The sequence below is a fragment of the Enhydra lutris genome, unplaced genomic scaffold (genome assembly GCF_002288905.1).
Source record: "Enhydra lutris kenyoni isolate GAN:26980312 unplaced genomic scaffold, ASM228890v2 scaffoldscaffold34, whole genome shotgun sequence".
Classification (NCBI taxonomy): domain Eukaryota; kingdom Metazoa; phylum Chordata; class Mammalia; order Carnivora; family Mustelidae; genus Enhydra; species Enhydra lutris.
Window position 1 is genome coordinate 29,508,272 of NW_019154118.1, and position 23,158 is coordinate 29,531,429.

At 50.1% G+C, this 23,158-nt stretch overlaps 1 protein-coding gene and 1 pseudogene across 1 annotated transcript in view; both read left to right on the plus strand.

The window, feature by feature from the left end:
- LOC111153731 (transmembrane protein 123) overlaps window positions 1-23,158 on the plus strand; it is a 47,206-nt gene that overhangs the window by 10,763 nt on the left and 13,285 nt on the right. The gene's annotated exons all lie outside the window — the stretch shown is intronic.
- LOC111153975 lies at window positions 10,723-12,060 on the plus strand (annotated as a pseudogene).

A 23,158-nucleotide genomic window follows, 5' to 3' on the forward strand; every position in this document is an offset into this window, starting at 1 on the left:
CTAACTTTACAAAAATGGACAGATTCCTTAAGTTGTGTAGCTAGGAGAACGAGTTACACGAGCAGCTGTGTGGAACAGTGGAAGCCTGGTCGTTAGGGTTTTTTGGTTTTATTTACATCGACCTTAACACATGTGTTCTTCATTATTGTTCTTGTGTCCATTGTGAAAATTTCCTATTAAAGCACACTGTCATCCTGAGTTAATTCGTTTAATAATTATGTTTACCTGATAGTATGATTATAAAAGAGGAAATAGCAAGGATTTGACAAATAATGGAATCATTAATGTGAATCATTTATGACTTTGTCCAGAGAGAGCAGGCTTAAAGCTTTGTCCAGGGACTGCCGTGACGGCTTTTCCCATCACAGCGTGCTTACCGAGATCACCTGTTTCACACAGACCTAGGACCCTCTTTGAAACAATCGTAATGCTGATGTTACACTTAAAAGTTCATTTTTTTGCGGCTTTAATGAATAATTGACATACAGCGTCATGTAAGTTTAAGGTATGAGCGTAACGATCTGAGTTACACTGTGAAGTGATGGCCTCAGTAAGTTTAGTTAATGCTCGTCATCTTAGAGATAGGAAAAAAGACTCAAGACAGAAAACAAAAAGAAATCCTTTTTTGGTTCTTGGGATGAGACCTTGGAAGATTTACTCTGAATTTTCCTGTGTGTCCTGCAGCGGTGGTCACCACAGGTCCCACGTTGGGCATCGCCCCCTAGTACTGCCCCCTGGACCTTTGTTCCTTGTGTGCCCCTTCACGCACTTCCCTCCCCCATGCCTGCCCCCATGACCGCAAAGCTGATTTCTTTTTCTGTGAACTTGGTTGGTTTCCTTGTTTTAAATTCCACGGGTAAGTGAGATCATGGAGTATGTGTTTGTGTCTGACTTAATTTGCTTAACATGATGCCCTCAAGGGTCGTTCATGTTGTTGAAAGTGGTGAGATTTTGTCCTTTTTGGAGGTTGAATGATACTCCCTTGTGTGAATATGGAAACTTCCTAACCCACTCCTGCACTGATGGGTGCGCGGGTCATTTCCACGTCCGTCCGTTCCATGTCCGTCTGGCCATCGCAGAGCATGCTGCTGAAACACAGGGGGGCAGCCATGATCTTGCATTGGATGAACACCCAGCAATGGAGTTGTTGGAGCTCATGGTATTTCTAGGCTTCCTTTTCTTGAGGAATCTCTGACCCATTGTCTCCACAGTTCTGCCAGCAGTGCTCAAGATTTCCCTTTGCTCCACGTCCTCGCCAGTGTTTACGGTTTGTCTTTCTGATCTTACCCATTCGGACAAGCATGAGAGGACACCCCTCATGGTTTTGATATGCATTTTACTTTTACTGAGTAATGATGAGCAGCTTTTAATGTACTGTTTTACCATTTATTTGTATGTCTGTTTTGGAAAAATGTCTGTTTAGGTCCTCGGCTCATTTTAATTGGATTAATTGCATTTTGCTGTGGAGTTGTAGGAGTTCTTTATCTTTTTAAAACTAGAGTTGACACATAGACTTGGCTTTGAGTGCACAACATAGCACCTTGACATTTATACACATTACAAATTGCTCACCACAGTAAGTCTGGTCACCATCTGTCATCAGAGTTATTACGTTATGGACTGTTGTCCCTGTGCTGTGCTTTAAATCCCTGTGAGTTCTTTATTTTGTATCTGGAAGTTGGCACCTCTTAATCCCCTGCACCTGTTCTACCCATCTTCCCATCCGCCATCCTGCTGCAGGCCACGAGTTTGTTCTTGTATTTGAGTCTCTTTTGTTTGTTTTTTAGATTCCACGTATAAGTGAGATCACAAGGTATTTCGTTTCTCTGTGACTTGTTTCATTTAGCAAACTACCACTCAGTCCATCCATGCGGTTGCAGAAGCAGGAGCTCATTCTTTATGGGGAGGTAGTAGTCCATTGTACAGTCGGTGCTCATTACATGCTCTTTATCCGTTGACCTGTCAGTGTTGGGAAGGACGCTGCAGTAAACACAGAAGTGCAGTACTTTTTTGAATCATAGTTTGCATTTTCTTCAGATAAATACCTGTAAGCGGAATTGCTAAATCGTATGGTAGTTTTACTTTTAATGTACGGAGGAACCTCCATACTGTCCCCTGTAGTGGCTGCACCAATTTCTGTTCCTACTAACAGTGCATAAGGTCTTATCTCCATATCCCCACCAACACTTTTTATTTCTTTTTGGTGAAAGCCCTCCTGACAAATATGAGGGGTAGCTCATGTGGCTCTGATTGCGTTCCCCTGATGATGAGTGATGTTGAGCATCTTTTCATGTGTGTTTTGGCCATTTGTATGTCTTCCTTGAGGCGAAAAGTGTATTCAGGTCTTCTGCCCATTTTTTATTCAGATTGTGTTTTTTGTTGAGTTGTAGGAATTCTTTATATATGTTGGATATTAATCCCTTGTCAGATATATCATTTGTAAATGTCTTCTCCCATTCAGTAGGTTTATTCTTGTTTTGTTGATGGTTTTCTTTGCTGTCCAAAGCTTTTGTTTGATGTAGTCACAGTTGTTAATTTTTGCCCTTTTTATCCCTGCCTGAGGAGACAAGTACAGAAAATACTACTAAGACTGCTATCCACAAGTTTATGCCTCTCTTTTCTCTTGAGAGTTTTCTGATCACAGGCCTTATATTTAGATCTTTCAGCCCGTTTGTGTTTATTTTTGTGTGTGGTGTAAGAAAGAGGCCTAGTTTCATTCTTTTCCACATAGCTGTCCAGTTTTCCCAGTATCATTTATTGAAGATCTGTCTTTTCCCCATTGTATATTCTTGCCTACTTTATCTTAGATTAAGTGACCATTTAAGCATGGGTTTTTTTTCTGGGTTCTGTGTTGGGTTCCACGGATTTATATGTTTGTCTTTATACACTGTCATACTGCTTTGTTGCTATAGCTTTGTAGTATAGATTGAAATCCGAGTGTGATGCCTCTAGCTTTGTTGTTCTTAGGGTTGCTTTGGCTTTTCAGGGTTTTTGTGGTTCCCTATGAATTGTAGGATTATTGTAGTTCTGTGGAAAATGTTATTGGTATTTGATAAAGATTGCTTTGAATCTGCACTTTGCTTCAGTCACTATGACTATCTTAACAATGCAAGTGAACCCAGACTACTGCAATAAAGGAAGTCATGAATTTGATGGTTTCCCAGTGCATGTAAAGTTATGTTTACACAGGGGCGCCTGGTTGGCTCAGTGGGTTAAAGCCTCTGCCTTTGGCTCAGGTCATGATTCCCAGAGTCCTGGGATCGAGCCCCGCATCGGGCTCTCTGCTCTGCAAGGAGCCTGCTTCTTCCTCTCTCTCTGCCTGCCTCTCTGCCTACTTGTGATCTCTGTCTGTCAAATAAATAAATAAAAATCTTTAAAAAAAAAAAAAAAGTTATGTTTACACAATACTATAGTCTGTTAGGTGTGCAATAGGATTATGTCTTTAAAATGTACATGCCTGGGGCACCTGGCTGGCTCAGTGGGTCAAAGCCTCTGCCTTCGGCTCAGGTCATGATCTCGGGGTCCTGGGATCGAGCCCCGCATCGGGCTCTCTGCTCAGCAGGAAGCCTGCTTCCTCCTCTCTCTCTACCTCTCTGCCTACTTGTGAATTCTCTCTGTTAAATAAATAAATAAATAATCTTTTAAAAAAATGTACATGCCTTAATTTAAAAATATTACCCAAAAAAATGGTAAACAGTATGAGTTTTCTGGAAGTTTTTATCACTGATCGCAGATCACCATACAAATAAAATGAGAATATTGTAACTATTGTGAGAATAACCAAAATGTGACGGGCATGAAGTGGGCAAATGCTGGTGAAAAATGGCACCAGAGGAATTGCTTGATGAAGTAGTATTGTCACAACCCTCGCTTTGTGGGGGGAAAAGAAACAAATTCATTATCTGTGAAGCATAGTAAAGCGAAGTGCTTTACTGTGAGGTCAGCCTACATAAATTCTTCTGTCCCGTGAGTGTGGTGGGTCTTTCCGTTTGCTTGTGTCATCTTCAGTTTTCTTTCATCAGCGTTGGGATGTTTTCGGAGTACCATGACTTGGTTTAAGTGATAGTTTATTCTTTTAATATAAATAGGATTGTTTTATCTGATTTGTTTACAACTAGTGTGTAGAAATGCAACCAATTCAGAAATATAAATTTTGTATCCTGTAACTGTTAAATGCATTTATTTTACTAGTTCTTGGGTAGATTCTTTAGGATTTTCTATCTACAGCGTCATGTCACGTGCACATAGCGAGAGGCTGACTTCTTCCTTCCACTTTGGATGCCTTTTCTTTCTTGCCTCATTGCTGTGGCTAGGACTTCCCGTACTGCGGAATACCAGCCCTGAGAAGGGACGTCTTTACCTGTTCCAGATCTCAAAGAAAAAGCAGCGCGGCGTTCGCTGTGGCTCGGCCCGTGCAGCCAGTGTTAGGCTGACGTGTGCTCCCCCATTACCGCTTTGTTGAGCGTTTTGATCATGAGTGGACGTTGGTTTTTGTTCAGTGCTTCTCCTGTATCTGTTGAGGACATTTTCAGCCCGTGTTTCGTTACTGTATGCATCACATTGACGTGTAGATGGGCATGCGTGCGTTCCTGGAATAAGTCCTACTTCATTGGGACTAATGACCCTTGTCCTGTATCGTGCATGCTGTTTGCTGACGTGTTGTTGAGGGTTTCTGACCCATGTCCATCGGAGACGCTGGCCTGGAGTTCTCTTGTTTATCACTGTCTTTGGTTTGGGTTTCAGGGTAGTGCTGGCCTCATGGGCTGAATTTACAATTGTTCCTTCCTTTTCGGTTTTTTTTGGAGTAGTGGAGTGCGGTGGGTATTACCTCCTCTTCACAGGTGTGTGGAACCCCCCGTGACTCCGTCTGGTCCTGGACTTGTGTGTTGGGAGTTTTTTGTTGCCAATTCAGCTTTCTTTTCTAGTAATTGGTGTGTTCAAATTTTCCATTTTTTCTTGGCTCCCTCTTGGAAGATCATACGTTTCTGGGCATTCATCCATTTCATCTGGGTCGTCCAGTTTGCCGGCGTAATTATTCAGAGTGGTCTCCTGTTACCCCTTGTGTTTTCATGCTGTCCGTTGTCACTTGTCCTGATGTTCTGATTTTGACTTCTCCCTTTTCCTTGGTGAATCTGGCTAAAGCTTTTCCAAATTTATTTAGGTTTTTGAAGAATTGATCTTGGTTTCAATGATTTTTTTTTTTATTGGTCTATTTTGTTTTTCAGCTTCTTTAGGTAACCATGCTGATTTGAAATTTCTCTTGCATCTTGAGGTCGGCCCATCTCACTGTAAGCTTCCCTCAGAACAGCTTTGGCTGTGCCACAGTTTTGGGGATGTTTTCCTTTCCATTGGTCTTAAGGTGTCTTTTGATGGCATCTTGGATTTCTCCTGTGACACACTGGTTGTAGCAACGTGTCGCTGAGCCTCTACCTTTGTTGTTTCCAGTGTTTTTCTTATAACCGACTCCTGGTTTCATAGTCTTGTGTTTGGAAACAGTGCTTGAAGGGATTGGTCTTAAACCCAGCGACACTTTTTGTGTGGCCCCCAGGCGCTCTGGTCTGCACAGTGTCCCGCAGGTGCTCTGTTGTGTGTGGCTGGTGGGTTCCACATCTGTTCCATGCTCAGCTCCACACCCTCAAAGTGCCTGTTTCCTTGCTGAGGGTCTGTCTGGATGATTGATGGCGGGGTCTTGGGGGGGGGTTGAAGTCCCCTGCTGTTGTCACCAATTTCTCCTTTATTTGGGAGCTCCTAAGGGGGGCAAAACTGTTCCAACCCGTGTGAAATTGATGCCCTTGTCATCATGTAGCACCTTTCTTTTGTTACTTTTCTTTCAAAGTCTGTTTTGTGTGATGTGCATATTGCTTCCTGAGTTTGCTTTTTATTTCCATGTGCAGGGAATGGATTTTTTCCATCCCCATACTTCAGTGTGTGTGTGTGTGTGTGTGTGTGTGTGTGTGTGTGTGTGTGTGTTGAAGTCTGAAGTGGGTGGGTCTCTCCTCAGCCCTCCAGTCACCCTGTCTTTGGACTTGAGCCTGTAGCGCATTCCCACGTGAGGAAACCACGGATGTGTGTGCACTTCGTGCCGTTTGCTTGACGGCTTCCTGATTTCTGTAGTTCTCTGTTCCTTCCTTCTCTTGCTCTTCCCTTGTGATCTCATGACTTTCTTCAGTGTTTGTATTTCTTTTTCTTTAGTTTTTGTGAATAGACATATCTCGAAGATACAGCGGTTTCAAAGTTCCAGACCACCACAAAAAGCAAGTTAAATTAATTTTTTGGTTTCCCTGTGCATTTCAAAGTTATGTTTACACTATAGTCCATTAATATGTATCATAGCATTATGTCTTAAAAAAAACCCTACATATCTTAATTTTAAAAGGCTTATTGGTTAAAAAATACTATCATCTGAGCTGGCCATGGGTCCTGAGCTCCCTGCGGGCAGGGGTCCCCCCACAGTGCTGAGGGCACCGAACAGCACTGGGCTGCTGAACACTGGGATGGCTATGGATTTATTAAAATAAGAAGTTTTGCCACATTGTTTGACTTTTTTTCCATGAACAATTTCTGTGTTATTGTGCAGTGCTCTTAGATAGCTTTTAACACACAGTATACTTCTTAAAACTGGAGGCAGTCTTTCCAAAACTTTCTGTTGCTTTATCAACCAAGTTTATGTGATACTCTGAATTATTCTGAAGGTCATACTCTGTAATACTTTGTTGTCATTCAGCAGTCTTCACGGCATCTTCACCACGAGTCGGTTCCATGTCAGGAAACCACTTCCTTTGCTAAGAGGCAGCCCCTCCTCCCTCCGAGTTTGCCCCGCATCCAGACCCTACTTCTAACTCGAGCGCCCTTGCTGTGCCCACCCTGTCTGCAGCCACCTCCCGCCCCCAGCTCCTGACCCCTCGGAGTCTTCCCAGAGGGTGGGAATCCTCTGCTGTGAAACCCTTTTTAATGTTGATGTTTTGACCACCTCCCATGAATCGCAATCTTTTTATTGGCGTCTAGAATAGGTAATCCTTTTCAGAAGGTTCTCTTTTCTTTTCTTTTTTTTTTTTTTAAAGATTTTATTTATTTATCTGACAGAGATCACAAGTAGGCAGAGAGGCAGGCAGAGAGAGAGAGGGAGGGGGAAGCAGGCTCCCCGCTGAGCAGAGAGCCCGATGCGATGCGGGGCTTGATCCCAGGACCCCGGGATCATGCCCTGAGCCGAAGGCAGAGGCTTTAACCCACTGAGCCACCCAGGCGCCCCTCCCCCTCCACATTTTATGTACATGTTTGGTCTTGTATGCCTTCTAACCACTGTACTTTTATTTTTACTCCTTTTCTTTAACATTCCTACTGACTTTATAAGCAGTTGATTCACTACCTTCATTAGATGTGTGCTTTTGCCAGTGAGGTTTCTGTTCTTAATTTTTCTCTAGTCATGGCCTTTCCATTTCTGCTTTAGAAAGTCGCTTCAACATTTCTTGTAAGATTGGTTTAGTGGTCATGAACTCTTTAAAGAAGGTTTTCTTCCTATGGGAAACTCATCATCTCTCCTTCAGTTCTGAATGAGGATCTTGCTGGGTGCTGTGTTCTTGGCTGTAGGTATTTTTTCTTATACCACTTTGAATATATTCCTCTCCCTTTTGTTCTGAAAAGTTTGTGCTGAAAAATCACCAGATGGTCTCTGGACTAATCCCTTTCATGTGACTAGTGCCTTTACTCCTGCTACTGTGAAGATTTCTCTATCTTTGTCTCTTGACATTTTAATTTTGTGTCTTGGTGTGGACTCGGGTTTATCTTGTTTGGGACTTTCTGTGCTTCCTGGCCTGGATGTCTCTTTCCTTCCCCAGGACAGAAAATGTTATTATTTCCTCAAATACGTTTTCTCCCTTTTCCCTCTTCTCCTTCTGGGACCCCTATAATGCCAATGTCAGTGTGCTTGATGTTGTGCCAGAAGTTACTAGAAGTCCCTCCAGGTATCCCCGTTTGTAAAACCCCTTTTGCTGTGAATCTCGGCTGATTTCCAGCACCCGTGCTCCAGGTCGCTGCTCCGTCCTTCTGCGCCCTCCGCTTTGCCGCCGGTTGCTTCCGGTGTGTTTTCATTTCGGGTATTGGAGCGTTGGGCTCTGAGCGTTCTTATCGTTTCTGTTTCTTTGTCTCTTGACAAGGTTCTCCGTGTGCTCATCCATTCTTCTGATTCTGGTGATTGAGGATCACCAGACTCTCACTCGGAGCTTTCTCGGGTGGACGGCTTATCTGTTTCCGTTAGTTATTTTTCCTGAGGTTTGCTTTGTTCTTTCGCTTAGAACACATTCCTGTCTGTCCTGACTGCCTGACTTTGTGTTTATCGCGTGTGGCAGGCGGATTAGTACGTCTCCTGACCTTGAGGGAGCAGCCTTACATGGAAGGCCCCTTCAAGGCCCAGAAACACAGTGTCTCAGGCTGTTAAATCAGGCACTCGGGGATGTGCCCTGTGTGGGCTTCACGCGCTGCCCCTGTTGTGGCCGGCAGGGACTGTGCCCGTGAACTGGTCAGCAGGGTCCCTCCACCCCCAGGCGGGAGCTACCTTGGAGCGTGGCTGGGCCTGAGGCGTCCTGCCGTGTGTGGCAGGTCGGGGGCACTCTGATGGGGCGCTGGTCCTGTCTGAGGCCACTCAGTGGGGATGGTGGGGCACCTGTCCCAGCCAGGGTTGCCCGCCAAGTGTGGTGGTGTGGGGCCGGCTTGCAGGGGTTCCTGCCTGGTGGGAAGCTGGGGTGAGGTCCCCGGGGGAGCAGTGGGGTTGCAGAGGCAGTGCTCACAGGGTGGTTGGAGAGGGTCGACACCGGCACCCCCCAGTGTGTGGCCAGCCAGGCAGAAGGAGGTCAAGCAAATGTCGTCTGTAGCCATTTTGCTCCCAGAAAAACTTCCATAAAGATGTCTGCTTCTCCGTTACACACTCGAAAATCAGGCCGCAGAGCTCCTTCGCATATGGCCCAGGGCTTCTCAGAGCGTTGCTTCTGTGCCCAGTCTCCCAGCACGGAAGGCCCCTTCGGAGGGGGACCCTCCTCCTCTCCCAGAGAAAAGCCCTCCGTACTGCAGAGCCAGACGAGGCAGGGCTGCCGCCTCCTGATGCAGGTCCCCAGGGCCGGGGATGCCCAGTCCCAGGCTTGAACCCTTGTCCTCAGGAGGAACCCCTGCGTCTGTGACTTCCCTACTGTTTGTGGGCTGTGGATTCCCACCAGACTGTGGCTATGCCCCGTTTACCTTTTTAGGTTTAAATTTTATTTTGTTTTCCACAGTCTTTGGCTGTGAACTGTTCTGCTTCTCTTTGGGTTGTTCTCAGAGAGTCGCTCCATATCTAGTTGTGGCCGTGGTCTGTGGCGGCGGTGAGCTCAGCAGCCCTGGTCTGCCATCTTGATTGGAGTCCCTACATATTCTTTATTTTTAAATATTAAGCCCTTATCACATATTTGGTTTGCAGACATTTTTTTCCCATTATATAAGTGGTTTTTTTTTTTTTTTTTCATTCTGTTGATTGTTTACTTTGTTGTGCAGGTTTTTAGTTTGATGGAGTTCTGGTTTTTATTTTTTTGTTCATGCATTGGATGTCCTATCCTAAGAATCCTTTCCCAGACTGATGCCAAGGAGCTCTCTCCTACCCGCCTCCCGTTTCTTTCTAGGAGTCTTAAGGTTTTTGGTATTGCGTTTAAGCCTTTGATCCAGGCCACACGAATTGTGTAAGTATGTCCAGGTCAGGGTCTAAGTTCAGTCTTTCTTTAAATTTTTTTAATTTTTTTTAAGATTTTATTTATTTATTTGACAGAGATCACAAGTAGGCAGAGAGGCAGGCAGAGAGAGGGAGGAAGCAGACTCCCCTCTGAGCAGAGAGCCCGATGTGGGACTTGAACCCAGGACCCTGAGATCATGACCTGAGCCGAAGGCAGAGGCTTAACCCACTGAGCCACCCAGGTGCCCCTAGGTTCGGTCTTTAACATGTGACTGACTATGCCATTTTCCCAGGCCCTTTCTTGAAGGGCCGTCTTTTCTCTTCTGTCAAATAACAGCTGACTGTGCGTGTTGGTTTGTGTCTGGCCCTCGATGCTGTTCCGTTGGTGTATGTGTCTGTTTCTTGTGCCAGTTCCTACCCTTGGTCACCTCTAGCTTTATAATAAGGCTCAGAACGTGGAAGTGGGCGGCCTCCCATCTTCTCTTTCTTAGCATTGCTCTGGCCCGCTGGGGTCCTCTGTGTGTCTGTATCCGTGTCACTGCAGGCTGTTCTGTGTCATTAACAAAATGCCACTGGCCTCTTGACCTGGCTGAATCTGAAGCCATAGATGGCTCGGGGCCACTGACATCTTCAAACCCTCCTGCAGCCCATAAACTCGGGACCCTGGCCGACGGCTTGTGCCCTCAGCGTGCTTCTTCAGTGTCTTGGAGTCAGTGTAAGGTCCTTACATTCTTCGATTAAATTTATTCCTAAGTATTGCATTATTTTTGATGCTATTATAAATGGGACTGTGTTCTTTATACTTTAGATAATTCTTCAGCATACAGGAGTGTCACTACTTTTTGGACATTAACTTTATTCTGCAGCTTTACTAGTGTGTGGAGTAGATCTATAAATTTCATGCATAATATACTTCAGATTTTCTATATTTAAAATCATGGCACCGGCCAAACAGTTATACTTACTCTTTTCCAAATCTGATGCTTTTATTTCCTTTTCTTACCTGATTCCTGACAAGCACTTTTAACACCATGTCGAGTAGCAGTGGCGAGAGTGGGTTCCTCCTCTTGTTCCTGGTCTTAGAGGAGAACCTTCCAGCTTTTCATGGTTGAATGTGATGTAAGCTGTGTGTTTGTCTTATGTGATCTTTCTTTTGTTGATTATGTTCCCTTTACATCTCTGTTGAGTTTTTGTTGTAAACGGGTGCCCATTTATCATTTTCGTCAAAAGATATTTCTACATTTGGGACGCGCTGGAGGAGGAGCAGCCAGGGGCGGCCGTGGCTGCCGTGGCGGTGGCAGGTAGCACGGGCCCGGCCGTGTTGCAGGTGGTCGGTCTATACCGGGGACCATGCGCCACGTGCACCCGTGCCCTAGGCCTGGGGCTCGTGTCCCCCGCACTGCCGCGCATGTTCCCAGTGCACCACGGCTCAGGCGGGCCCACAGCAGGGCGCTTGCGGCAGCGGGGTCAGGGCCAAGCTCAAGGCCAACCCCTTTTACGACCGCTACCCGGCCAAGATCCCGCAGCTGTGCAGGTCTGCCCCAGCCACTTTTGAATCGCGACTGGAAAAGCACATTGAGTTTCTGAAGCAGCCCGTGGGGCACTCCAGGCAAGGTGACGCTATCAGGTGTGTTGAACAGAAGACAGACGCCCTGGGGACACCGCCTGCGAGCAGAGGATTCACTGAGGACAGGATTCTCGGTTCCATCGTTGACACTGAGATGGTGAAAGACAAAACAGAAGAAAAAAGGCAGATTTGGCTGCAGTATTTTGCAGCAAAAGACACGGTCTGTGCAGTTATTCCTAAAGACAAGTTTGGCTTGATCTGGTCCCGGGCTCAGTCCTGTCCAGCATTTCTCTGTGCACTACCAAGGAGGGAAGGTTATTAGTTCTTTGTAGGACAATGGACAGGTGCTGACCTCCGCTGCACTGCGCTGGTAGATGTTCAGACCCGCCGGGAGGCTGCGGCCCGCCAGCTGGTCTTCTGTCTCTGCCCTGAACTGAAGGACGCAGGCGCAGTGCTGACGGCGCAGACACGGACCCCACCTCCCTGAGTGTTGCCAAGGCACAGTGCACCGCCGGCCACATTCACTCTCCCCTGCCATCGACTGGAAGGAGCCCTGTGGGCTGGCGGAGACCTCTGACTTCAGACCAGGTGAGTTCGAGTACATGTCTGTCGCTGCTGAACCGGAGCAAAGTGGACTTGAAGAACTGAGATGTGCCCGGAGCCAGCACAGGACTTAGCGCTGAGGCTGGGCTTACGGAGTCTACTTAGTCCTGGGTGGTTTCCTGCAGCCCGCCCGGCCCCTGGAACTTCTGGGAGCATCTCAGCTGTGAGGAGCAGTCTCTGACGGGTTGCCCTGTGTGCTTTCTGCAGGAAGTAACCGTGGAGGTGAGCCCCGCTACTGGATATTCAGGAATGAAGGTGCCCAAACATTCTGGTAATCCTCTCCCAGCCTACTTCAGCCTTCCTTTCTAAGTGCTTGGGGTCATAACCAGGGAGAGCTAGGGAGCCACAGGATGGCGGCTTGACTTTACACAGTGGAGTAGTGCTGGGTGTCCCCTTGACCGCACAGCTCCCAAATGACTAGTTCTTCGTATTTATAAACGTGTGATAGGATAGCAAGCGTGAAGACCTGCCATAATTTGATGTGGGCCTTGCATACTCTTCCTGTGTGCCCCTTGGCTTGAAGGTATAGCCCAGATACCGTTTGAACTCTACACTGACCAGATACCGCCCTCAGGACTCAGACTTCATCTCCATGTGCCCAGAGCCGCTGTCGGAAGCCGTGTATCTGGGGAGGGTGAATCAGTGCAGTGTGCAGAAACCAACACTTTTGTAAGGAGAGGGGAAAAAAGATCTTTCTACATCTATTAAGATCCTCTTTTAGGGCGCCTGGGTGGGTCAGTGGTTGAAGCCTCTGCCTTCGGCTCAGGTCATGATCTCAGGGTCCTGGTATCGAGTCCCGCATCGGGCTCTCTGCTTGGCAGGGAGCCTGCCTCCTCCTGTCTCTCTCTGCCTGCCTCTCTGCCTACTTGTGATCTGTCAAATAAATTAAAAAAAAAAAAAAGATCCTCTTTTAATTTTATTTATGTGGTATATCACATTGATTTCCAGATGTTAAACTAGCATTGCACCATTGGAATAATTCCTACTTGATCCTGGTGAATTGTCTTTTTAATCGTTGCTGCTGAAATTGGTTTGCCGGCATTTTACGGAGAATTTTTGTCTTCATATTCATCAGGGATATCGGTCTGTAGTTTTCTGAGTGTCCTTTCTGGCTTTGGTATCCGCATAATGATGTCCTTAGAAAATGAGTTTGGGAGTGTTCCCCTTGCTTTGATTTTTTTCGGTGGAGGGGGTAGTTTAAGAAGGATTGGTGTTAAATTCTTTACATGTAAAATTCACCAGCGCAGCCATCTGGTCGTGGACGTTTCTGTGTCGGGACATTTTTGATGACTGAGTCTGTTTCGAAGCACTTGTTCTGCTGGGATTTACCATTACTTCCTGATCAGTCTTGCTAGCTCATTCGGAGGTTCTTAGCATTTTTCCGCTTCTTGTGTGTTTCCCAGTTCGTGGGCGTGTACGTGTCGAGAGCAGCTTCTTAGGATCCTTCAGGTTTCCCTAGAGTCCATTTTACAGTCTTTTTTATTAACTTATACTGTTGGCGTGGGTGTGCTAGTTCCTTGGTTTAGACTAGCTAAAGGATTGTGAAGCTTATCTCTCCCAAGAACAAGCTCTTGGTTTTGTCAATGTCCTTGTTTTCATGTTGTGTATTTCGTTTATTTCTGCTCTAAACTTAATTTCCTTCATTCTGCCAACTTAGGGTTCAGTTTGTTCTTGTTTTACTAATTTGTTAAGGGACAGGGTTAGGTTGTCTATTTGAGATTTTTGTTTCTTTGTTTCTTAATGTCAACATTTATTGGTATAAACCTTGCTCTTTGAACTGCTTTTGTTGTATCCCATAAGTTGATTTTATATATGTTCCATTTTTTATTTACTTCCCCTTTAATTTCTGCTTTGATCTGTTAGTTGTTCAGGCGAGTGTTTAATTTCGTGTATTAGTGAGTTTTCCAGTTTTACTCCTGTTCCTTATTTGTAGTTTCATCGCTTTGTGGTAAGAGTAGGTGCTTGTAGGATGTGTCTTCGTGAATTTACTATATGACTTGTTTTGTGGGCTAACATACGGTCTGTGCTAGAGAATGTTGCACACGCTTTGGAGAAGAATGTGCATTTTGTCGATGGACGGACTGCTCTGTTCGTGTCTGTGGGTCCGCCTGTGTGTGATGGGATCCCCTGGCGAGAGGCAGGGAATCAGAATGCCCACCTGTGGGACTGCTGTTTCTCCTTTTTCCTGATAGTTTCTGCTTTATATTTTCAAGTGCTCCAATGCTTGGTATGTAAATAATTACAATTGTTACATCTTTTTGATGGAGTGATTCCTTTACCATTACATAATGGCCCTCTTTGTGTGTTTTTACCGCTTTCGGGTTAAAGTGTATTTTTGTCTCACGGAAATGTAGCTACCGCTGATCCTTGGGAATACCGTTGGCTCGAAATAACTTCTCCCACCCGCTCACTTGCGGTGTGTGTGTCGTCACGGCTGACGTGAATCTCTGGTAGGCAGCGCGTCACGGATCTTGTTTTTTATCCACTCAGCCGTTCTGAGTCTTCTGATGGCAGGATTTTTTGCGTTTGCGTTAAAGTCTCAATCACTGGCGTGTGGGGCTCCACTTGCGCCTTCCCGTTGAGTTCTGGCCGTTGTGCCGACCCGTCGTTACTTTTTTCATATCCTCCTTTTGTATTGTGCTGTTGTTTGATGTCCGTACGCTTTGACTTCTTCGTCATGGTCTTTTTTTTGTTTTCGTCGTCATTGTCTTTTGTGTAATTATAGATTTTATCTTGTGATTATGAGGTTTATGTAAAATATCTTAAAATTTGACATCCTGTTTTAAACTGATTACAGTTTCGATAGAATTCCTAAACTTGACAAGTTTACTTCTGTTCCCCCTTACATTTTAGGCTATTAATGTTAGGTTGCATATTTTTTTCATGGTGTAACATGAAAGTGAAAGTGACAGATCTGCCCTGAACTTGTAGAGCAAAGCTCTGATGAACTGTGCGCCACTGTCCCCACAGTAAGAAACCGGCCGCACACAGCCCACAGTGGGCTGCATATCTTGTCAAATTCTAGAAATATACACCATCATCAGCAAGTTTTATGCTACCTTTTTATGTTTTTGTGATAACTAACATCTTAAATTCTACTGAGACTCCCTGTGGCACTTTGTAGTGACAAATTCCCCGAGCTTCTGTTTGTTCTGGAAATCTTACCTCCCCTTTACTTCAGAAGGGCTGCTCTGCTAAGCGTAGAGTTCTTGCTTTAGAGCTTTTTTCTTTTCTTTAAAGATTTTGTTTATTTAACAGAGACAGGCAGCTTTTTTTCCCCTTAATATTTTGAATTTATCATCCCCTTCCCTACTGGCCTGGAACCTTGTTGAGAACCCGCGTATAATCCTGTGGGCATTCCCTGTATCTAATTTCTCTTTTCCCTTGTTGCATTGAAGAAACCTTTGAAAGAAACTTGGTAAAAGTGTGTCTCGGCCGAGTAGTCCTAGTACAGTTTTTGACCTTTTTGGGCTCCTTGGGGCCTCATGAACCTGGATGTCCATTTGTGTCCTCAGATTCGGGGAGTTTGAAAGCTTTCCATTTGCTTCCTCTGGTGACATGCTCACTAGGTTTGTGTCACGTCGGTTCTGCGCGTTTAAGCAAGCGGTCTCCTCGCCTGGTCCTTCCCAGGGGGAGACTGCCCTGGACCGCGCCCTCTGGGCTTGCTGTCAGGGTCTGCTGTGGCTACGGTGGCTACGTGCCCTGTGGAGGACAGATGGACAGCCCTCTGTTGGCTCCCAGCACAGGCAGGGCCACAGGATGGGCTCTGGGGCTGCCCGGACACTCGGGATTCTGGTCCGGCTTCCTTCCTGGAGGTGCTGGGGCTCAAAGTCAGATTCTCTGCCCTGTGGGGCAGCAGGACGCCTGTGCCCAGTCAGGCAGTGCTGTGCCTGGAGGGCCATGACCTTGGGCCCCGCGGGACTGCTCTGCGGGCAGGGGAAACCAGCGCTGAGCTTCCCACGGGTGTCCCTGGAAGCAAGGCCATTGCTGGGCTATGGCCCAGCCCCTCCTGCGGGCTCTGTTCTGCATCCTCGGCCAGTCGCCTGGGCTGGGGCTGTGACCGGAGTGGGTGGGGCTGCCAGCTAGTCCCTGCACTGGCAGCCAGCCAGCTCCGGAGCCGGGAGGCCCGTGCGCACAGAGCGCTGGCGGAACGGGCTGCGGGCTCTGTCCTGCAGACGGCCACCTGGTCTGCTGTCGCTATGATGCCAGCTGTTCCCGCAGTTCCCTGGGGTGTGACGCCATGTCCCTGCCGGGCCAGCCAGGGTCTTCGTTTGAGATCCAGAGAAGACAGAGCTGTGCGCCCCCACGGCCCCAAGGCCAGGCACCCACGGGCGCTGGAGAAGGGGGTTGCTACGGGCTGGCCCGGCTGCTCGGGCGCTGCGGGTAGCAAATCCGCTTGCCACGATCCCCGCCGTGCGCCACCTGAGTGGGGGCTTCCGTAAAGCCTCATGCAGAACGGGGGAGCTGGACATCCAGCCTGGGCTCCTCCCTGCCTGCAGGAGCCCGTGCTGGCCCGGGGTGGGGGTGGGGATGCCCTTGGCCTGCGGGCACTTCTCTCCCTCATTGTGTGGGGTCTGCTGTGGTCTCGGCAGGGGCCGCCTCTGCCTGGTGTTCAAGACCCTGTCCGTGGTGTCTGCTGTGTGACTACTTGAGTGGTTGCCCTGGGGGAGGGGGCAGTCAGAAGCGCCTCGGGCCGCCACCTTCCCACGCTCGCTGTGCACGAGTTCCTGACACACACAGACGCGCAGGCACGCCGATGACGCTCCTTCAGCATGTACTGTAGGAACCGTAGGAAAAGGAGCAATGCAAGTGTAAGTCAAGGGTGAATTTTGAAAGTATTTTTTTTAAGATTTTATTTATTTGACATATAATGAGAGTAGGAACACAAGCAGGGGGAGCAGCAGAGGGAGAGGCAGAATCCCCGCTGAGCACAGAGCCTGACGCGGGTTTCGATCCCAGGACCCTGAGATCATGACCTGAGCTGAAGGCAGAGGTTCAACCACCGAGCGTCAACCCCAGGTGTCCCTTGAGAGTCTTTAAGATGTGAATGTCACTGGTCTCTTTTCCTTGGTGAGACTCTCTCTCTTCACCCTGAGTAGAATTACACACGACTCCTGTGCGCCAGGAGCACAGCAGCCAGAGCGAAGGAGCAATGGACCTTTTCAAAACCCTACCTCGTGCTCATGAGAGACCTGGAACGGAGTGGCCAATCCCAGGGGACGTGTGCTCTCCAGAACCAGGGGGACCCCAGACTAAGGCACTACCTCTGCTGGACAGGAACTTGGCCTCCCCAGATGACATGGAGGCCGCAGAGGAGAATGAATCCCCCCTCCTGGAATCTGCAATGTTCTTACTTTAGCCTCACTGCTCGGTAGTGAGAGCAAATATGTGTCTCTGTTTGTGAAGACGGTCGGTGGTGGGACAGTGAAGGGAGCGGAGAGGGGCCCCGTCGGCGAGCAGGGAGCACAGCCCAGCGGACAGGGCCCCGGCTGGGGTCCCACGGCCGCTGATGGCTCGCTCGCTGCCTCCTGCTGCCACATGTGGCTTGCCCACAGCCTTCGCGTCTGCGCCCCTGTCACTGGCAGGGAACACACCCCTATCCGGGGCTCTTCGCCAGAGCCCGTGGCGGCTGTTCGGTGACAACAAGGTGCTGCTGAGGTGCGGCTCAGACCATGGGCAGCAGCTCGTACCGGGACTGCACGTGGCAGACGGCCAGGATTGGCTCCCTGCTCCCGCCGGCCACCACCTCGTGGGTCCCGATGCCATTTCAAGCGTTTGAACATAGATGTGTTTTTAGTCACTGCAAAGTAGACAGTTTTTGGTCTTGCAAGAAAAAACATTCTTACTGAATATTTTCTATCGCCTTCTCACGGCGAGTTAGGACGATCCGCGGACAGCTTGTGGACCGCACATGTCTGGACTCATCCCTCTGCGGACATCCGAGCGGGTCGCGTCTTCGCGTGCGCGTGTCCTTGGGCGGCGCACGGAGCTTGTCTGCAGCCTTGTTCTCTTGTGGCAGCCGTGGGCCGCACGGCGCAGGCTCCGTGGCCAGTGTCCGTCTTCCGAAACAGGGTGATGGCGGCAGCGCACAGCCCTTCAGGGCCGCCAAGACCCGCCTTCCCACGTGGCCGGCCATGCCGAGGAGCCGACACCGAGCGGGGGCGGCCCTGCCCGTCCGGTGTGTGTCCACAGCGCCCACGGCTGTCGGCGTGGGCAGCGCGCAGCGCGTGCCCAGCCGAGGTTTGCTGAGTGCGCGGCCCGACTCTGAGGCTGCTCGTTCCGTCTCAGGCGACTGAGCACCTGCTCTCCGTTACCGAGGAAGGCTGCACAGGCCGGGGACGGTCAGTGGCCCCAAGCACGGCTTCCAGCTTGCCACAGCCCTGGCCAGACACGGGTACTGAGGGCGGGACGCCTCCTCCAGGCTGGCCAGGTTCCCATCCTGGCTTTCTGTGCTCCTTCGAGCTCCTGTTACCGGGCCCGTGGGCCTCCACTGACCTCTGCAAAAGGGGCTGACTGTGCCATCTGCCTCCTGGGGGGTTAGGACAGTTGCTGGCATTTATGGGACGTGCAGAACAGCGTCTGGCTCAGAATCAGTGCTCGCTGAGGCCTGATCCCGCACGTCCACCTGGGGCAGACCGCTTCAGAGCTCGGTCCAGGTCGGGGCCATCCCCACAAGTAAAGGGACAGTAGAAAGCATCAGCAGATGGTTTCTGACCAGCCCAGAAACCACGGAGCCAGCAGACCTAGTGCCGCTCCTCAGGGTCTCCTCAGGCAGAGAGCGGGCAGGACAGGGGAGGGAGGGGGTGTGCAGGGACAGACAGACACCATCCCCTCAGGCAGAGAGCGGGCAGGACAGGGGAGGGAGGGGGTCTGGACAGTGTCCCGCCGCAGGTGCTAATAAGCCAGTGTCTTCCTGCATACTTACATACGATACACATACACTACCTATTCATATATTTATTTCTATATAAATTTCTATAAATATATAAAGATTATTCTCTTCCAAAGTAAACATTTTCTAAGTTACTACAGACAGAAACTTAGTTTTAGCATTTCACTGGGAGGAAACCTAAAATGAGCAAGTCCATGGAAGGGTAGCTCTGGCCTCAGGGTTTCTGGGCTTAAGGGAGAAACTGCCCCTTTTCTACCTAATCCAGAGGGAGGCGCTGACGGCTGAGCGGATGGTTTTCCTGCTCAGCGGCAAAGGCCGGCAGATGACCCGTATCCTTACCCCAGATGCCTCTGGTCTGCAGCAGGGACTTCTGTTCTCTCCGATGAAGCCCTCCACCCGAGCCAGGCCCTCTGCTCCCTGGGAGTCCAGGGGGGTCCCTCTGCCTGCAGCGGGAGGCGGTGTGCGGGGCCAGGTCTGTGTGCGACCTCTGAGCCCCCCGCCCCCGTTCAGGACGGGGTTGCCATTGCCTTCCTCCATTTGGGGGTGGGGAATGGCATTTTGCCAGACTGATAGTGCCATCACTTTGACCCGAACCCTGCGGTGGGCACAGTTCAAAGATGACCTTCCAGTGACCGTCACACTGTGCAGTTCTGTCTCCTGTGGGACCGCATTCCAGCACGTCACTCTGACCGGCAGAGAGGACTGGACACACGGGATTCCGATTACTGGTCAGCTGACCTATAGCCGAGGGTCTCTGGGTCCAGCCGCATACTGAGGTCCCCGTGGCAAGTGCGGGGTGTTGGCGAGAGCGGCGGGTGGTGCTGGCCTGGCACCCCAAGGGGCGCTGGGGGCCCTGGGCTACACCTGTAGCATCCGGGGGGCGCGCAGTGGGGCACAGGTCTGCAGCCTGCTCTGTGCCTCAGTCCTGCACAGGGTGTCCACCGGAGTGTCCCAAGGAACCCCCCCAGCCCTGATCCTGTGGGGGGCTCCAGTTGTCGCTGCAAGACGGGTGCTTGTCTCTGGACTGCCGCGCTGCCCGCCGTGTACATTCTCTAAACGATGGGGCCTCCCGGTTCACGGGCTCTGTCGCACCTCAACTGTGTGCCCATCTCGGAGGCCCAGGCCTTCCCAGCGAGGGACTGAGTCCAGCGCAGACAGAGTGTGGTCCACGTGCCGGCCGGCAGGGAAGCTGTGGGAGCCGCGCACAGGCAGGCAGGTGGGGACCTGGGCTACGGTGACCTTGCAGCTGTGGGAGGTGCGTGGCTGCCACGTCTGTCGTCGCACAGAGCTTACAGGGAGGAGGTGGGTGCTCGCACGGGAGCCTGTGACCAACACAGGCTCGGCCCCCTCTGCGCTCCTCGCCTTGCAACCGCACCTTCCCCTGGGAGGACAGCTGGGGGCTCTGAGGCTGCTGCGTCCTCTCGTCGCTGTTGCGTGGTTCCGCCCCAGCGCACAGCCACGGGGGAGTCAGCTTAAACCCGAGTGATCCCACGAGGTCGGTGTGTCCGGGGTTGGGAGCTGTTTGTCCCCATGCTGTCAGCGGTGGCTGCCGCTCCCGCCGGGGACCCAGGCTGCCCCAGAGTGCTGAGCACAGCTGTGCAGGGTGTCCCCATCTCTGAGACCCACCCGTACCCTTGGCATCAGCTCCTCTCAGGGAGGGGGTCCTGTTATCCCAGAAGCCGCACGCCTGCGGGTACTAGCCTGCGAGAAAGCACAATGACCAGACCCGTGTTTTCTAACAGAATTAGCCCGACAGCGCAAAACCATGAATGCCCCTGCTCCAGTCTCCCCCATTGCTCACGCTGTCAGGATCTGGACACCTCTCGTGACGGCAACAAGGGCCTCAGCAAACGCTACTGGCTCCCGAGGCCGCTGTCTCCCCGTGGATGGTGCGCCCACAGCTGAGTGGCCGTGTGCTGGGAAGGCCTCACTCCCAGCGCAGAGGAGGCCCATCGAGGCCTCCAGCCAGGGATTGTAGGGCCGCGTCTGCATGGTCTCTGACCGGGGAGTTCAAGCCTGGAACACGCAGCGCCCGGCGGGGAAGCAGATCACGGGCGTGCCCCTAGGGTGGCGGGGGTTCCAGGGCCCCACAGAGAGGCACCGCCTCCCGGCTGCTGCCCCAGCACCTGGGAGAAATGGTGTCCTGGTCCCTGTGCCACCCCAGCCCTCGCCTCCCCCGGCACGACCTGATGCTGCTCTTGACATAACCACCCTCCAGCAAGGAGAGCAGGCCTCCCGCAAGCCGACCCCAAGCCGCCTGTCCTGTCCCCTTTTCCCATCCACGACGTTGCGCTCAGTGTCCCGGCGCCCCCCCGCCCCCACTCCAGCCAGCACCCGTGAGGACTGGGGAAGCCAGGTTCCCGTGTTCTCAGCCCTGTCTGGGACGCACAGGGCTCGTGTTACCTTTCAGTTAGTACTCGGCGAGTCAGTGTGCACCCAACCCTCTGCGGCGTCCCCTTGTATGCGCCTCACGACTAGCTTCCCCCCGGGAATGACCTCCTTCCGCCCTTCCCAACCCCAGACTTGTGTGCAAGTCCCTCCTCCATGCTCGTCCTTCCTTCACACCGGGGCTTGGTTCTGCTCTGCCTGCGTCTGTGCTCCGAGGTGTAAAACATCAGCCACGCTGTGTCTGAATCACAGAAAATACACCCGATGTCCCATGGTCGATGGAAATGCCCTTAGATTGGTTTTTCTTCTACCACTGGTACTGTGTAGCTTGTCTTCTATAAAACAGGCAACCAGTAGACATGGATATTTATAATTAGGCAAAACTTACAGACTCAAATACTTGCTGAATTGAACTACATTCAGCTTTAACCAGGTAGCATCTCGTTCCGTCGTTTTTAGGGCTCCCCATGAAAGGCTGGTTTCTCATCGCGGGTCTGTCTGCTGGATCCAGCTGGAGATTCAGTTACTGTATCTCAGTGCCCGACACGCAGCACGGTGCGCCATGTTCAGCGAGTCAGTCCAGGTTCACAGACTCAGTCGGTGATTGAAAGTCTGTAGGAATGCGTAAATGATCAGGGTGTTTTAAGCATGACCTATACTTTGATTATTAAAGGCAATGAATAGGAAAGCTGAAAAAGCCGTAAACCTGAATGCACGATCTTAGACTCAAACTTGTGTCCGGAAGCACCATTCTGAGCCGCTTCTCTCGGCGGAGTTCCGTCGAAGCCGGGTGGCCCCGGGCTCTTGCTCCGGGGACATGAGACACCTACCTCCGGAAGGCCTCGGGAAGTACGTTTCAGCTCTGCAGCCTTCAGTTCTTGCATTTCCTCCCGGGAAAGCCTCTGTGGGAGCTGCGTCCCCTCAGCTGGTCTGAGCTCCGAAGTCCGGGTGAACCTAGACCCCTGCCGGCGGTGTGCATCTAGGCGGTGGTCTCCTCTCCAAGCATGGCTTCCCCGGAGCCCACACGCTGGGAGACGGCAGGCTCAGTGTCAAAAGCTCGTAAAATTTATACTGTGATTTTCAAAATTTCATCTATGGGTAACTGAAAAGTACCTATTTTTTTATGTTTTAAGAACAGGGTATTTTTTTAACATTGATTTTTAGCTTAAATTCACAATGGCCAAAATTCATACTCTTTCAATCCTCGAAAGTCATTGACTCTCATTTTGTGATGAAGTTCAGGTTCATATGTACCATATGCTCTTGAAAAGCACATGAGTTCTAGCTGGATAGAAATGTATGTTGTTAAGTCAAATGTGTTAATGTTATAAAATCTTACTGACATTTTTTTTATCCTGCTCACTCTTTTCCCTCAAGCTGCCAAAATCCCAGCTCTGTGGATTGCTTCTATTTGGTCTTTCATTTTGCTTTTGTTTCTCCTGTCACATATGAAATAGAGCTTCCTCCTGGGCTGATCCTTTTACGAAATGTCTTTTTTAAACCCTCTCCGGCTAGGGGGCTTCGATCTTCAAGACCGCTGCCTGCGAGCTGTGTCCTCAACGCGTTTTGAAGTGTGACTGGTGAGCGTGTGGCAGCTGTACAATGTGGGGATTTGATGTTTGTTCAGTGAAATGACCACAGTGACTCTGCTCAACACTTGCCACCATTCACAGTGAACAGTTCTCATCGCCAGAGAAACGTCAACATTGACTCCCACACCTTTCAGAGACGCAGTATGGAAATCCTAACTGCGGCCCTGCGTGTGCGCCACCCCCCAACCCGGAGTTTGTACCGTCCGACCCCCCCCCTTCACCTCTCCCCCCCCCCCCCCCCCCCCCCCCCCCCGATCTTGCAGCCGCCAGCGTATCACGTCTTGAGCTTGAGTTTTAAAATTTCACATAGGAGTGAAATCATGCAGTATTGGTCTTTCTCGGACTCATTTCACTTAGCAGAACAGCCTCAAGACCCATCCATGTTGTCACAAGTGGCAGGACTCGCTTCTGATGGCGGAGGCTGC